This window comes from Spodoptera frugiperda, chromosome 15 (assembly GCF_023101765.2).
Source record: "Spodoptera frugiperda isolate SF20-4 chromosome 15, AGI-APGP_CSIRO_Sfru_2.0, whole genome shotgun sequence".
Classification (NCBI taxonomy): domain Eukaryota; kingdom Metazoa; phylum Arthropoda; class Insecta; order Lepidoptera; family Noctuidae; genus Spodoptera; species Spodoptera frugiperda.
In genome coordinates, this window is record NC_064226.1 from 12,421,613 (window position 1) to 12,438,416 (window position 16,804).

General features: G+C 39.4%; 1 protein-coding gene across 1 annotated transcript in view; it reads right to left on the reverse strand.

Moving 5' to 3' along the window:
* The window catches only part of LOC118272950 (uncharacterized), a 29,205-nt gene extending 27,323 nt beyond the window's left edge, over positions 1-1,882 (reverse strand). Inside the window, exon 1 of the mRNA XM_050698785.1 lies at positions 1,676-1,882. The gene's annotated coding sequence lies outside the window, so the exon portion shown is untranslated. The remainder of the gene's footprint in view (positions 1-1,675) is intronic.
* Between the last annotated feature and the right edge of the window lie 14,922 nt (positions 1,883-16,804).

Sequence of the window (16,804 nt, forward strand, 5' to 3'; positions counted from 1 at the left end):
GAAGCACATGTTAAATGTAGGTATCTAACATCCATTTTTTCAATTCTGTTATGAGTCCATATTACTACAATTCAGTATTACAATTTTAGGCTCCTTCTGGAGAAATCAACCGAGATTTGTCCGATTAGTAATTCGCTTTCGACTAGTAAAAATGTTAGTATCACCAGTTTAGAGTGTCTTGTTTACCGACTGCTTGCCAAACTGAGCGGTGTCATTCCCGGTTCAAGTAAAACTAGTGTTTGTAGTTTTATTAAGTTTATTTGTTGTGTAATTGCGACAGTAAATCAGTGGCTGAAACACCATTGTTTACCTCCGTGCCTTGTGGTGCTCGTAACAATGTCAGTCTCGGTTTCCGTAAATGAAAATGTATTAGAACCATGAGGGGTTAATCAGTTGCCCCAAACTAATCTTGACTAATCAATTTGTCTTTCAATATAAATTAGTGGTTAATTGAGAGACATTAACATGGCATTACAATAGGAAACTTATTGCCAAATTCTGGTGACTAAGTCTTTGTGCTCATCAGTTAAACTTATATGTTACTAGCTTCTGCCAGCGGGTTCACCCCCGTTCCCGTGAAATAAAAAGTATCCTATCACCCAAGTCAGCCCATACCCTGTCTGTATACCAAATTTCATCAAAATCTGTTGAGTAGTTTCAACGTGATTGACGGACAAACATCCAAACAAACCAACTTTCACATTTATAATGAAAGTGTGATTATGGTACTGTTTTGATAGTCTTAAAGTCTTTAGAAAAGGTCTATGCAAATTGAAACATACATAAAAATGCCGTAAACTTGTAGTTAGCTTGTAACATCAATACAAAACAACGTTTAGTATTCGTTTTTACATTTCATTCATGTTTTAAAGCTTTGAAACAAGCTCGTACTTAAGAAATATTGCTTTGGTTTGCATATAAACTACGAGAGTCTTTACTTGCTTCGCTATTAAAACTCTTTATGCAAAAATACATAAAATGCTGCGCGTAAAGTATTGGCTTGCAGAACCAACCAGTATTGGTTGAGCTGCATATGAATAGATAGTGTATTGCAGCTTCAGCCTATGTATACTAGACATGTGTGCTTCAAGAATTTTTGAAAATGAACGTAAATCCTGATTAAACCACCTAGTTCATTAAATGACGTCTTCGATACGTATTAAAAAAAACCTACCGAAAAATAATTGGAATACTTTAAAAGGATTAAAAATGAAAATGAGGAAAATCTGACAGATCGAATACAACAAACGTACAGCAGTTATTTGTGGAAAACAGAAATTTGAGGAAACATAATTACTTAGCGTTGCCAGTAAACATTTTAACTTTAATCAACATTTAATTTGGACCGGATCAGAGCGTCTCGAGCTCTAATGAACGAGCAATATATGTACGCTCAACTGAACAGCACGTGTATTTAGCCCGTCTGATGACTAAACGAATTAGGACAATAATAATACCTACACCAATTGTAGCCCAACAATTTAACAGCTGATATAACAAACAATTACCCGGGCGCCGCATTCAGGCTGACCTGATTAATTACCTTTTTTATTGCCCCATAAAACGAGCTAGCAAAATGACCTGTGGATACGTACACAACAACATGGGCACAACACACATAAAACAATTCAAAGAAATTGGCTGAAACATGAGGGCTGGTAATTGGAACACTTACCTTAGTACATTTATCGCGTTTGTTCACAACAAAACACTGGTAGAAATTCTGCGAAGCGTTCGTTCACACCGGGACTTAGACAACAACTGACAGTCGGAGCTGGGCAACTTGCGCAGAACTAGGTGCGCAGGAAGCAGGAGCTGAAGCTTCGGGAAGGAGCGATCGCGGACCGCCGGCTGCGGAACCTGACTTATGAATGATATACCCTGCGAAAGGTATCTTGCTGGCAGGGGCGCGGCGCGGGCGCGCGGGGGAGGGTTATATAACGCGCCCGATCGATACCGGGGGCGGGCGCGAGGCGCGAGCGTAGGGCGCGACCACAACTGTTTTTCCTTTTTATCCGCGAATGTACATCGGCGGGCACTCTTTGTTTTATCGCGCATTTCTTACAGCCATCGGTCTTGAATGACACGCTTTGTTAGCTGCAACGTTACAAAGGAATCTCAAGTTTACTCTGTAAATGGAAAATGTGCTGCGAGAGTTCAGTTTAAGCTTCATTGATATATTTATGCAATCTTTTATTAACTGCGTAATTGGAACTTTCTCATTCAAAAGACCATTCAAATATCAAAACAACCTTTGATAGAGACAGAGAAAAATTAAAACATCATGATAGTTTTAATAAACTTTCATGTATTTGAAACGTTTGTAAACAAGTCCCTTTTGCCCAAAACTCCACCTGTACCCTTATGAACATACTCTTACAAAATGTAGGTGACAAGTTTCCATGGCGTAGCGGACCATTAAATACGAGGCCTCTGAAACTTGTTACCATAAATTCCAATTTAGGTAAACAAAAATAGACAAATGATCTGTCGTCTGTCGCTTTATACCATACAGAAGAGTGAAAAGCGATGACGTGATAGGGGTGTCAATAAGAAAAGAAGCGATTATCATGTATTAGGAGCGTCGTTTGTATTTAGGTATCCATAATCTATGTCTGATGTCCTATGTTTAGTAGTGCACGTCTTGTGGCTATATAATGAAGATAATGATGATGTATTAATTTCATTAGAGAATTGACTTAATGAATTGGACTCTGTGTTCATTACCATTCTTTCTGATTGCTCTTATGAATATAATGTATGAACTAGAGCTCGAAGTAAAGGATTTCAAATTAAATGTATTATATCCTATGTGGTTTCTGCAATGGATATCCTAAACACATTTTGACATGCAGATTTGAAAGGTATATTTTAGGAGTTAGTGCTGGTTCTAGCCGTGATAGGTAACCTTACTAATTTTAGCCAATCAAAAACAGGTGTCCTTTGTGTATCTACTATGGATTAGAATCCCCTTGTCCTTACTTTTAATTATAGCAGCTGTTCGTTAATACAAATTGTTTATACCAGCTAAGAAGTTGTACGTGCTTTTTTTAAAACGTTGCTCTATACTAAGATTTTTTCCTATATCGTGGATGCGTTTACAAACATACAATTTCACATGCACACACATGACACCCAGACCCGAAACAACAATTTGTGGATCACAGTAAGAGTTGTTCCGTGCGGGAATCGAACCCGCTACACATTTTGCGGTAGTGGGTTACCCAACCATCTCGCCAATCATGCAGCGTGTCCTTGGTCCTTTGGTTCAAAGATTGGGTACAATTAGATTTGCGTTCGTCGTATTCAACATACGTCTACAACCTTGCGTAAGACGTGACTAGCGAAAAATATACAAATGTGTTGCTGTTTACTATCTCTCTATGTTTATGGAAAATAGGAGATAAAATCCGAATCGAAGGACCAAAGCAAATGTCGATAACTCGTTTCTCATTAATGCGAAACCTCGAATCGTTTTAAAAACCGTTTTCGCAAAACACGATACTGTTTTTAATTTGCAAAATGAATTCCGACATGACAGAAGCTTTTAATATTTTTCACGGATTGCGTTATTGCGCCTAATGGACGATCCCTAATGAAACAATTAAATAACGTTGATTTATTATTTTTTGTTTGCTTTTGGTGTTAAACGAATTTTATTTTGACAGGTTGACACGATGTTTGATAACATTGGCCGAGTGGGTGTAAGCATGACTGCCGAACTTTGGTTCTTGGGTTCGATTTTTGGATCAGGTAAAGAATTATTGGGAATTTATCGTTATTTTTAAATCAAATCGAATAACTTTAATGGGTCCATAGTGTGTACAGTTTTATACAATATTATGTTTCGACTATGGGCCCTATATTGGGCACATTTTGGGAATTGTCAGTAATAGCAGGAGGTCTAGAATTAGATACGCCCGGCATATGGTAGCGGGTTATCCTCTATTACATGAGACTCCTAAAATAACTGTAGAAAAGTGGGTGATACATTGAAAAATTGGTTTGTTTTTCTTCTTCACTTTAATATAAGATAACTGCGTAATAATTCGTCTAACGTGGAAGGCACGTGTTGTTCCATAATGTCTGACAATCTTCACGAGGAAAAACCTGAGTTTATTATAAAGGGCTTCAATTAAAATAATGTTCTAACTTTACCCGGATTTCTTTCCTCCATGTTGTATATTTATATTTGAGTTTCCATTACATTTTTTGCTTTGATGTTATCTTACATTACTTTGTTGTCTACTATCCCTTGGGTCAAGTAAAGTATTATTAGATGTTTCGGTGTCGTATTTGTTTCAAGTGACTCACATTAAGATCGCTGTTTAATAGGCTTATGTTTATCTGGGATTGTTTTACTTGTTGAACCTAAAAACTGGAAAATACCACTACATATCTGTCTAATATTTCTAAGTAGGGTCTGTGAGTAAGGTTACCGGAGGCCTAATTACCCGATGTTCCCAATCCCCGATTCTCCAACAACCCTTGAATTCCTAACCCCCAAAAGGCTTTTTTTTTTTTTTTTTTTTTTTTTAGGGGGAAAATCATCCAATGACTTCTCCCGCCTTGGGCGAGGCGAGAGGGAGTGTCAGACTCTTACTGACTAAAAACCACCCCGTTCCTTCTCCTGCTTTTCGAGCCGGAGCCCCGGTAAACCCGCTAGGTAGTCCGCAGCTCCGGATCAGGCATCAGCCCTACTGGGCCCCATCTGTGGTGGTCTGATGGCTCTTTGAGGCGCGCGCGGAACGCGACGCGCCGCACGCACGGGTCTGGTTCTGTTCGGGCGATGAGCTACCCTTGCTCGCCGTCCACAGGCCCGCACTTACGGTGGCCGGAGATCGTCCCGCGATCCCCGACGCCCAGAGTGTCTCTCGCGACGGCTGGGGCGTGAGGAGGTTTGTTCCCTCACGCGCCCCGCCTCCTCCTTAGCTAGCATGACTGCTTCGCAAAAGGAGGAGACGGCATCCCAATCCCTCTCGCTCCGCACCATGGCCTGAACCAGTGCCGGGCGCGAGAGGTCGCCGTCGCCGACCAAATCCCTGAGGACTTGGCGGTGCTCGGCCCACGCAGGGCACACCGCCACTGTATGTTCTACTGTGTCCTCCGGGCGGTCCTCGCAGTGATGACACCCGGGCGAACCCCCAAAAGGCTGGTAACGCACTTGTAACGGTGTTTCGTGTCCATGAGTGGCGGCGATTGCTTACATATCTACGGCAACTGGTAACGCACTTGTAACGGTGTTTCGTGTCCATGAGTGGCGGCGATTGCTTACATATCTACGGCAACTCGTTTTCCGGCTTTACCATATTCATAAAATAGTACATAAAAAAGTATCAAATATGAACTACAGGTTTTAATTTAAGCAATGTTACCAACTCAGACCCTTTAAAACACAATAAAATACTCGAAACCTAATTTTGAAAATTTTCCACTGAAAATAACTATATTAAGTGCTTCACTGAACAATTCAGTTAATCTGTTCCAAGTTAATTCCGTAACTTTATTAATGTCGGTATTCACTAGCTTAATTAGTGTAGTACGTAATTTGGTTACAGGAACACTTACAGTAATTATATTTATGGAGTGTAGGCAAATATTACCGAATGTTTAGGTAAGAGGCCTTTTGCGTCAGAATAGGTGTTATGATTATAGTATAAGTTATTTAAATCGGCTGTGTAGCCGCGTATGCGTGCCTAGCACTCAAAGTCAAAGTCATTTATTTCAACTAAACTAGTTAGTATGAGTTCATATTAAGGGTTCTGGGCCTAATTTTGAAACGGCAACAATCAAATAGTCTATCAGTCACTGAAGCTCTTGTTGTTGCCGAAAATTACGCTGCCTCTCTCGTGGTTGCAGATTTAGAGCATATCTGGAAAAAAAGTGTTGCGAATGTTCACTGATGATTACTTATTCATTATACTAGCAGGCGATACGTCTGTTCGTATCGCCATCTCTCCCTTATAAACTCCAAATATAAGAATCTTCATTCTATTAAAATTAAATTATCTCCATTGTTTAGAATTAAGCAGCACCTATATTGTGTAAGATTATTTGCGGAATGTGACGCTAGGGAATCTCATTCGCAGGAGGGGTTACCATCGGCGTCGAGACGACGATGAAGTACCTAGGACTCGTCCTCGACAGTCGATGGAACTTCGTGGAGCACTTCCGACGTTTGGCTCCTAAGTTGGAACGGACGGGGGCTGCACTTAAGCGGCTCCTGCCCAACCTCGGGGGCCAAATGCCTCCTGCCGGAGGTTGTACGCGGGGATCGTGCGGTCCATGGCCCTCTACGGCGCCCCTGTGTGGGCGCCGAACCTGATGCGGCGGCCAGCTCGGGCGCTGCTCACGTCCCAGAGGGTCATGGCCATCCGGGTGATTCGCGGATATCGCACGATCTCCGGGGAGGCGGCGAACCTCCTTGCCGGATTACCGCCGTGGGATTTGGAAGCGAAAGTGCTTGCGCGCGTCTTCTGTTTGCGCGCCGACGCGCGTCGCCGGGGCGAAACTCCGCTGCCGCGCCAGATTAGTGCGTGGCGGGACGAGCTCCGGCGCGATCTCATGGCGGAATGGCAGCAACGACTGTCGCAACCGAGGGCTGGGCTCGCTGTCATTGCAGCGATAAGTCCCCTCTTTGAGGAGTGGCTTGAGAGACGCCACGGCGTCCTCACCTACCGCCTGACGCAGGTGCTTACCGGACATGGAAGTTTCGGTAGGTTCCTGTTTCTGATTGGGCGGGAGGAAACGCCCGGGTGTCATCACTGCGAGGACCGTCCTGAGGACACGGTGGAACATACGGTGGCGCTGTGCCCTGCATGGGCTGAGCACCGCCGTGTCCTCAGGGATGTAGTCGGCGACGGCGACCTCTCGCGTCCGGCATTGGTACAAGCCATGGTGCGGAGCGAGGGGGACTGGGATGCCGTCTCCTCCTTCTGCGAAGCAGTCATGCTAGCTAAGGAGGAGGCGGGGCGCGTGAGAGAACGAACCTCCTCACGCCCCAGTCGTCGCGAGAGACACTCCGGGCGTCGGGGATCGCGCGACGATCTCCGGCCACCGTAAGTGCGGGCCTGCGGACGGCGAGCAAGGGTAGTATCGCCGCCCGACCAGAACCAGACCCGTGCGTGCGGCGCGTCGCGTTCCGCGCGCGCCTCAAAGAGCCATCAGACCACCACAGATGGGGCCCAGTAGGGCTGATGCCTAATCCGAAGCTGCGGACAACCTAGCGGGTTTACCGGGGCTCCGGCTCGAAAGGCAGGAGAAGGAACGGGGTGGTTTTTAGTCAGTAAGAGTCTGACACTCCCTCTCGCCTCGCCCAAGGCGATTAAAAGTCATTGGATGATTTTCCCCCTAAAAAAAAAAAAAAAAAAAGGGAATCTCATTCAGGTTCCTTAGGTAATTGCGAGCGAGAATTATGTGCCCACCTTATACCGGCTTAAGTCGTCTCGAAAGAAATTAGAGTCGGCGCCTGTGAGCTTTGCTGTAATGTCTTGTAGGAGTTTTGGAAGTTGGGGATTGTTTAGTTATGTGTCTGTGTGGGTAACTGTTTAGATGACAAAGTTTTGTGGTCGTAAGTAAGACACTATGACCACACCGCCACACTCAGAATCATAATTTAATGGCAATTGTTTCCGGAACAAAATAAAAAGAACAGTTTAAAAATAATTGTTAAATGTCTCTGAATACGGCAGTAAAATAGTCATTTGTGTCGTAATTAAATACGTTTACAAAATTTTCACATACGGACACACCAGTAGTCACATCTTGTACATGCAACTCCTCAGCTTATCTCTTCATAGAATAAAAGGTGTAATATCATCGTTTGACTATTAACAACATAATTTAAAATCATAACGTATTTCTTTATCACACACTGAAACCCTAAGCTTAAAGCAAGCGTTATTTACAAGTAACATCGGCTTAGTACGGCAGAAACAGTATAAGACTACTTTAATGGGATATAAACAAAATGGACTTAGAAGGCTGTATCCAATAACCTTACCTGGAAACTGCAATAAAACTTCTAATATTGTTTTTAAAAGCCTCTAAAGTGTAGTTCTGCTATGAAATGCTTTATTAAAGGCTAAGGAAAACTAAAATGAACGTTGCCAAGTTATTATGTTGCCATTAGTTACATTATATCTTTGGAAAGAAAGGAATTAATAAAATTGATATAACAATATATTACCTACAATATGTTAACAACATTGTTAACAATGTCGTGGTGGCCCGGAGGTTTAAGACTCCAGTGCATGAGAAGCATGAGCTTGAAGAAGAAGGGTTGGAAACCAACCAAGGGCAAGTACAAATGTGATTTTATCCAAGTTATATGTACTCTCTAAGATTATTCAGATACCACTGATAAACAGTGAAGAAAAACATCGTGAGGAAACCTGAGCTCATAATTTCTAATTATAATTTTGAAATCGCCAAACCGCATTTAGCAAGCGTGGCGATTAAAGCTCAAACCTTCTCCGTGCGAGAAGAGGGCTTTGGTCAGCAGTGGCCACGTATTTACTGTTGATGGATGGCATAACACTATTGTCTTATATTTTAATAGGTTAGAAAATACTTACGACAAAGAAACAAACCAAGTATTGTCCTATTGATTCTGTCTAGACAACAGTTGTGTTGACATAGGACCTCTTTGTTTGTATCCGAATCCTAAGGATTATGAACAGCGGCTAGTGGCCTCATTACGTGTGCCATTTCGAATATAGAACATAGAGGTCATACAAGAAATGAATGAAAAAAATATGTGAAAGAAAGAGCTTGCTAAAATGGCAAATTTTCATGTAGGTAACAACTATTCTGCATTCGTAAAAGGAGATTAAAAACACTAGAATCTATTTGAAAATTAATTTTTATATTTTAATTTTAATGAATTTAACACATTCAACGAATTAATTTAACACATTAAACGCCGTGGTGGTCACCGGTGACCGACGTTAGCGGAGGATTTGCCTTCAACAGTTTTCTATTGGCAGTAAAAGACTTTATGATATTTGTCGCAATAGAATATGGCGTCATAGCTTAAAATCTCTGACTTAATTCTTAGAACACTATCATCCTTGACATTTTCACAAAAGTACTTATTTACCTATAATTTGTCTAGTTGGAAAATACCTTTTTCTTTTCTTACAAATCTCACCGATAACATCTAACTGATTTACCATTTATTTTGTCTAAATCAGAGCGTCTGTTTGCAGAGGTTACCAAGGATTAAGAGGAACAAGTGACCTCCCACGATGTGATTCATCCCGGAAAATCCCTCAGAGTCCCTCTCGAATTTACGTAACCGAAGTTACTCTTATCACAGGGGACTATATGGTGGGAATATATTGTTTTTCGTATTAATCCTGCCGTTGCGTGATTTTATTACGCAAACAAACGATGTTGTTTACATACATAATATAGCTTATAACATCGTACCTTAATTCTGATATTGTTTGGTAGAGTGGCACATTTTACATAGGTATATAAAATGTAGCTTATAACAACCACTTTTCAAGGATTGTGTTGTGTTAGGAGCCCTAACTTCCGGAGCTGCGGACTACCTAGCGAGTTTACCAGGGCTCCGGCTCAAAAAGAAGGAGAAGGAAAGGGGTGTTTTTTTTTTTAGTCAGTAAGAGTCTGACACTCCCTCTCGCCTCGCCCAAGGCGGTAGAAGTCATTGGATGATTTCCCCCCTCAAAAAAAAGGAACCCTATCTATTGATAAAGGTGGACGGTGAATACGTTGATCACATACGTACTTGTGCACTAATTTTGTTAAATATTAGGTTCCTTGTTGATAAACGAAACTTACTGCCGCACTCAGAGACATTTACCTAATGATTACCTACTTAAATTGTTCCGTAATTATTTTGTATCGAAAACAATTACTGTGGACTTTTTTTTGAGGGGTGAAAATCATCCAATAACTTCTCCCGTCTTGGGTGAAGCGAGAGGGAGTGTTAGACTCTTACTGACTAAAAACCACCCCGTTCCTTCTCCTGCTTTTTGAGTTGGAGCCACGGAATTACTGTGCACTGGGTTAAGTAATAAATAAATGACTTACGGCGTAATAAATGATGTAAAATATAGACATGGCATTTCCCTTCAGTCCTTAGTTCATCACGTTGTAATCAGTGACTTCATACATAAGTACTACTGGGAGCTTATCATTATGTGACAGTAAGATTCATAGTCATGATAAACTCATTAGTTACTCTACTCATCCATCAGTCGGGGGTCGTAACACTTATACACGGTGTAACAAAAAGGGGGTAAACATATCAAGTACACGGTTTCTAGATAACATAACAAACGATACGGGAAGGGATTTTGAAACTCACGTTTTCATGGAACGAAGTTATGGATTTTTCCAATATATTTTTTTTAGTTGCGATTAAGAATGAGATAGATTGGTACTAGGCGATCAGATTTACAGAAGAAATGTTTCGTAATTAACGAGTGACCCCTGTAGTGTAGTGACACGTTTGTATGATTTGAAATCAAGAACAATGCGACACTAAGTATTTGGTACCAATTTTTATTTAAACGTATTTTGAGCGGAAACTTTGTGTAGAGATTCTATTCAACCCGTAATCTTCATTGTTTTTTGATGTATACCTATAGGTAGTTTGTTACACGCTGTATATGAACAGTTTCATAGTTAGTCTGCTACTAAGCTTGGAGTACATTCTCTCTGATATATCAAACTTGCCTTGTGGAGTGACTAGTGAGAATCTAGCTTAGATGATATTTCAAAGATATGTTACTCTGGTTTAATTAACATGTAACTACAGACACACTTTAGACCTACTTAAACCGTCTCCATTTTAGATTTTCGACTCTAATGTTTTGTATCAGAGTTAAAAATAACTTGATGCTTGTTGAAAATATCTGCAGGAGACATGTTAATTATTTGAACATGTACATTAATAGAGATGATGACGGGGTATGAAAACTAAAAATCTATTTAGTCCGTCAGGTAGGTAATGAAAAAATATTAGACGCGTATTTTTTTAATTTGTCATATGAGATAACAAAACTTAGATAAAAACGCATCAAAGTTTAGGAGTGGGAGCAAATACATAATTTCTGCGTATAAAATGTACCTAGAAGTGACGTCACGTGACATTTCAAATCGATATATTTTCGAAAGTGTTTATTTCCGTAAGAAAAATAACCTGTGTAATGTTTTAAAATAATCTACAAGACGGACATTAAAATACGAATTAGTCATTTACCCTATTACATAATCTGTTGGGACGGTTTTATATCAATTGATGTTCGATATATCGATGTTCGTAGATGTACTAGGTGGAACACGACCAAAATAGCCCTTAACAATGATAATAATGAGCAGAAAATACACTGCATTAAATAGAAATCCACGAACTCATCAAAACTCATCAAAATCAAACAAACAACTTGTGCACCTTAGGGAAATACCTACAAATCCACTAAACCCACACATAACTCGATTTTAGCCATTTATAAATAGTTCTCCATTCAACCCACATCATCCACATTCAGACTTAGGTTTTTCATTAACGAAGAGCTTCTTTAGGTCATAGCTTTCTAGGACTGCCTCGTTGGCCGAGTGGTCGCAATTGCGACTGCCGAACAAGGGGTCTCGGGTTCGATTATACCGGGTCGGGCAAAGTATTACTGGGTTTTTTTCGGATTTTCGAAAATTTCTCGTTAATAGCACGGAATTTGGGATTGTGTCCAGCATATCGAAATAGGCTCACCCCCTATTACACGGGACTTATAACACAAATGGTGAAAAGTGGGTGTTCATTGTATAGCGGCATACGTGCCGTAATGTGCACCTCTGCCTTCAGGGATAAAAGGCGTGATGTTATGTGTGTGTATAAATAGTGTTCTCAATTCAACCCACGTTACAAATTCAGACTTAAGATTTTCATTAACGAAGAGCCCCTTTAGGTCATAGCTTCATAGCTGATGTAATCAGATGAATGCTCTCATTACCATTGGGAGTCGCGTGGGCAGTTCCCTCGTTTCAAGTGGAGTATAGGGCATCCAGTGAATGCATGATAGGATACGTTTCCGAAAGGACCCAGTGGGTGGTGGCCTTGAATAGAAAGCGCTTCTTTATTGTATACGCAATACGATTGCGACCAATTCTGTGGAAACGTTTGGTTTAAGATAAAGCGTGGTTCTGTAGTTTGCTGTTTTCCACGTGTTGTGTCCTTCAAAATACCTATAATTCTTACCACCGTACTCAAAATCGTTTAATCATTTAATGGTCCAGTCCTTAGCAATTGTTTTTGGAACAAAATCGTTACTAGGTAATAGTTTAAGTAATCATTAAACATCTCTGAGTTCGGCAGTTAGTGAAATTATAATGTAAAATTTTCGGTTTTTATTAAACAGTTTTGTTTAGCTTGACCTCTTTGTTAGTTGGGGTATTTTTTTTTGTTGGGATAATTTCTTACACTCTTATTCTTAATAGCAAATAGCAATATCTGTTTCTTTACTCTCATAACCCGATGAGACGGCAGGACAGCTCGACCGGATGGACGGCTGAACGGCTTTACGTTCTTTTTAAGGACACCTTTTAAGTTAAGATATTTTATATGGAACACATTTTATATGGAAATTTCGTCAAATTATCCTCCAGCTCCAGCTAGTCAGACTAACAGGATTTTTAACTGGTATTATAAACCTACTTAATCTAGAGAGGAGTAGGTACTTAGACAAACAAGAACAACGTAAAAACAGAATTCGTTCTCAACTTACTGTTCCTACTGAAAAGTCTCGATGGTGGAAAATAAAGTGCTCTCATGATGGACAGGCGCGGCTTATCGGCGGCCATATTGGAGCAGGCATCGGGCTAATAAATCCAGATTTCAACGCCGACAGACTGGTCTATCGCATTGTTGTGAGTTTTCAGTGCTATTTCGTAAAAGGGTGGAAAAGTTAACCAGATGATGAATGGTAGTTATTTGATATCTCGATAGATATAGAAAGAGAAATATAGACGGATTTACTACATATTTCAAGCACTTTCGTACTGTACTTGCCATCTAAAAGCAGTTTTACGATATGAAATCTAGGAGCTGGATAATGTTGATGGTTTCCGATATTAAATATTGTAGGTCAAAATATTATTATTTTCGCAACGATAATTTTCGTCTACTGTGTGTCTTGTGAGTGGATCTTGAATGTAATTCGTAATTCTTATGTAATTGAATTGGATAGCAACCAGTGACCAGAAAATGCAGAACTTCTTTAATTGTAAACGATCGCGATGTCCAGTCTAAGTAAGCATCCATTTAAATTGGAACATACTTTTTCAAATTTCTACTGGAAAATACATACCTAACTAAAAGGACAATATGTTACACAACAGATAAATATATAAAGGAACAGAATCTTCAGATAGGTACCAACTTATATTAGGTAAGCTAACACAACAAATGTCCTTCAAAAATACGGAGCGACCTTTGAAATGCCTTCCAGAAATATTTGAGCTATAATAATGACATACACGACATTACACGGTCTGGGAAATCGATAATATCGACTGATAATATACAGGCGAAGACAAAATTATTATCACAAACAAAACAAAAGTAAAGTAATTCTAATCTTTAGTCGAATGAACGAAGATTCTCAGTTAATATCTTATATTGGAATTTCCAATAATTACCAACTATTTACTAATTACCTACCCCTAATATAATTTATTTTTTAAGAAGGAATATATTTTTTGTTTGAAGGGGGAATAATATCATCCAATGCCTTCTCCTGCCTTGGGTGAGGCGGGAGCGTGTGTAAGACTTAAACTGACTAAAAACCACCTCGTTCCTTCTCCTGCTTTGAACCGGAGCCCCGGTAACCTGTTACGTTGTCCACAGCTCCGGAATCAGTAGAATACCTAAATCACCTAACATCTGTCTACCCCTGATGCTGATGAACCATCAAACTCTGTTATTTCCTTTTGTTTTAACTTTGTTCTCGAAACTTGATATTTAGTTGCTCGAAAATACTGAACGATTTTAGAACAAAAGCTTCGTGAGAGTAATTGATACAGTACAGATTGAAAGACGTTTCGTAGCAGTAACTTGATACTTAGTTAAGTTAATCATCCTTCAATTCTATAAAATGTTTCGCCTTTGAATTTTGTTGTTGCTTTCTTTTAGATAATAAATAATATCCTCAGTGATTCAGAATGAGTAGATATCTTTATGGATGAATTCAATTTTATTTCTAACACAGAAATTTTTAAATCTTAAACCGAAATGAGGGTTTCTTCTTTTTTATCTTGAAGTTTGATAAAAAAGTGCTCTTAAACTTACGTAATTTTCACTTTATTTTGAACTATGATTCTGTCGGCGGCCTCGCCCGTCCGTAGAATAAGAAGTAAGTATGTATTATATCAATTACCTAAGTCTCATACCCTATCTGTATACCAAATTCCTTCAAAATCCGTCTAGTAGTTTCAGCGTAATTGACGGACAAACATCCGAACAAACAAAACTTTCACGTCTATAATAGTAGTGTAATATAGTAAGAGAGTGTGATATTTAATTAAAAACACATACCTACGTGTAAATAAGTACGGTACCAAAAGACAATTAATTTAATTCTTCATCCGTAATACGATTGCGTGTGAATGTACGAAAGATTCCAGCGACAAGAATGCCGGCGCGTCTCAATCTAATGAAATTGTCGGCGAGTGTTGAGGGCCGTACTTACCACCCAACCTACTAAGTCTACCCAACCTTCTCAGACAGAGATCGAATAACAATCTCCAATCATTCATCAATCCTTTATTATTATAATTAAATTATTTAGAAGTTGATATTGAATATAATAATTTAATTATTGAGAAGATACCAAGGACACCCTAGTTTATTTGAGATCAATATTCAAAATTGTTGGGCTGGATAGGCTATAGAATTTCAACACGAAATTGTTTATATAAGTTTTGAGTAGACTTGTAATGAAATATTATTATCTGGATTAATACAAAATTAATGCTATGACGTAAACACGATTTCCCAGCATGTTTTATGTTAAATCTCATTGTTGGATTTTCGATTTTGAGCCGTAATTATACATTTGTTCTACCGAGTATAAATAGACGAGTCAATGGGACGGTAAAAGTAGTTGTAGATTTAAAATGTCTAAATAATTCATCTGAAAAATAACTATACATACATGTGGTGATTATTGTCTTCTGCTAGTTGTGGTGGTGACCCAGAAATTTAAGGAGGCTTCTCATGCATGCGGGTTCGAAAGCCTACCAACGACAAGTACCAATGTGTCTTTTTCCGAGTTATATTGAACTATGTGACTTTTTGTACCAATGTGATATTTTCCGAGTTATATTTCAAAGATTATTTAGACACCACTGACTAAGAAAACATCGTAAGGCAACTTGGGCGTATATTTTCTGATTGTAAGTTTGAAATCGCCGACCCGCATTGAGCAAGCATGGTGATTAATGCTCAAACCAGGTCAGCAGTGGCGACTTACAGGCTATTGATGTGATGTGATCTACTTCTAGTAACATTTCCAAACTATTTACCGGTTTGTATTACTTTGGCACATATGCACAGTGTAGGTATATAATATATGAACGTATAATCCCTCTATCTTCATTATACTACAGAAGTTTCCAACAATCACAATCAGTACTTAAGCTATAATTTGCTGTCAGCTGCTAATGTTCCCTAGCCTGTGAGTAATTTAAGTTAAAGATAATTCAATCAGTAATCGACCAATATCGCGTGGGTACACACGGAATGTAGGTAATCGGTTTAGTATTGATCGTGTTTGTAATTAATTGGCTGTTTATACGCTAGACTAGACTTTAGCTTTAACTAAAGTTAAAGTCTGGAAAAGCTATGGCTAAAGTCTGGTATAGTGTTGATGGGAATGTATCACATTAATATTATAAATGTGAAAGTTTGTTTGTCAATCAAGCTGAAATTACTGAATGGAATTTGATGAAATTTGGTATACAGACAAGGTGTGAGCTGACTAGGGTGATGGGAACTCTAAATAACTGGGAAGGCTGATGAAGCAGCTGGCAGAAACTACCTAGTTGTATATAAAGTGACAAAGAAGATAAAACAACGTATAGATATCATACATGGTGTTTGACGGTGGGGAGAAATTTTCCGAAGGCAAGTAGTTTTTAGGAAAAAACTGAGGATGGTGGATTTCTTATCTCACTTAAGCCACCCTGGTGGTCACGATCAGCACTTATGAGCATCTCCATCTTCACCGGATCTTTTAAATAGGCCATCTCTGGAACAGACACAACACTTTATTATACTGATTACTGATGATTACGTACGACTGCCACCCCGCATTAAACAAGCGTGGTGAGTGGTAGTTAGGAATACTCAAACCTTGCAGAACCGTGCGAAAAGATCAACAGTGACCACTTATATAGGCTGTTAATGTGATGTGTGATGATTACGTAAGGCTAACCATAATCCAATAACATTGTGTTACTTCTGGACAAAAGAATATACATAAACGTATATCCAATAATCCTGAACCAGTACCTATCCTAATATAAACTTATATGCAGTACCGATACCTACCCTAACAAGCTAAACGTAATAAACCAATGAACGAAATGCGATTTACTCATCCATCTTATTCCCACCTGTAAAGTCTTTGAGATCGGAGTAAACGTCGTTAAGAGTTAAGAGCAATACCCTCACATTGTTACTTAATCTTATAATGTAATAAAATAGGATTTATGTTCGTTAGTCTCGCTAAAAGTCGAAAATGGCTGGGCCGATTTAGCTAATTATTGTTTTTGAATT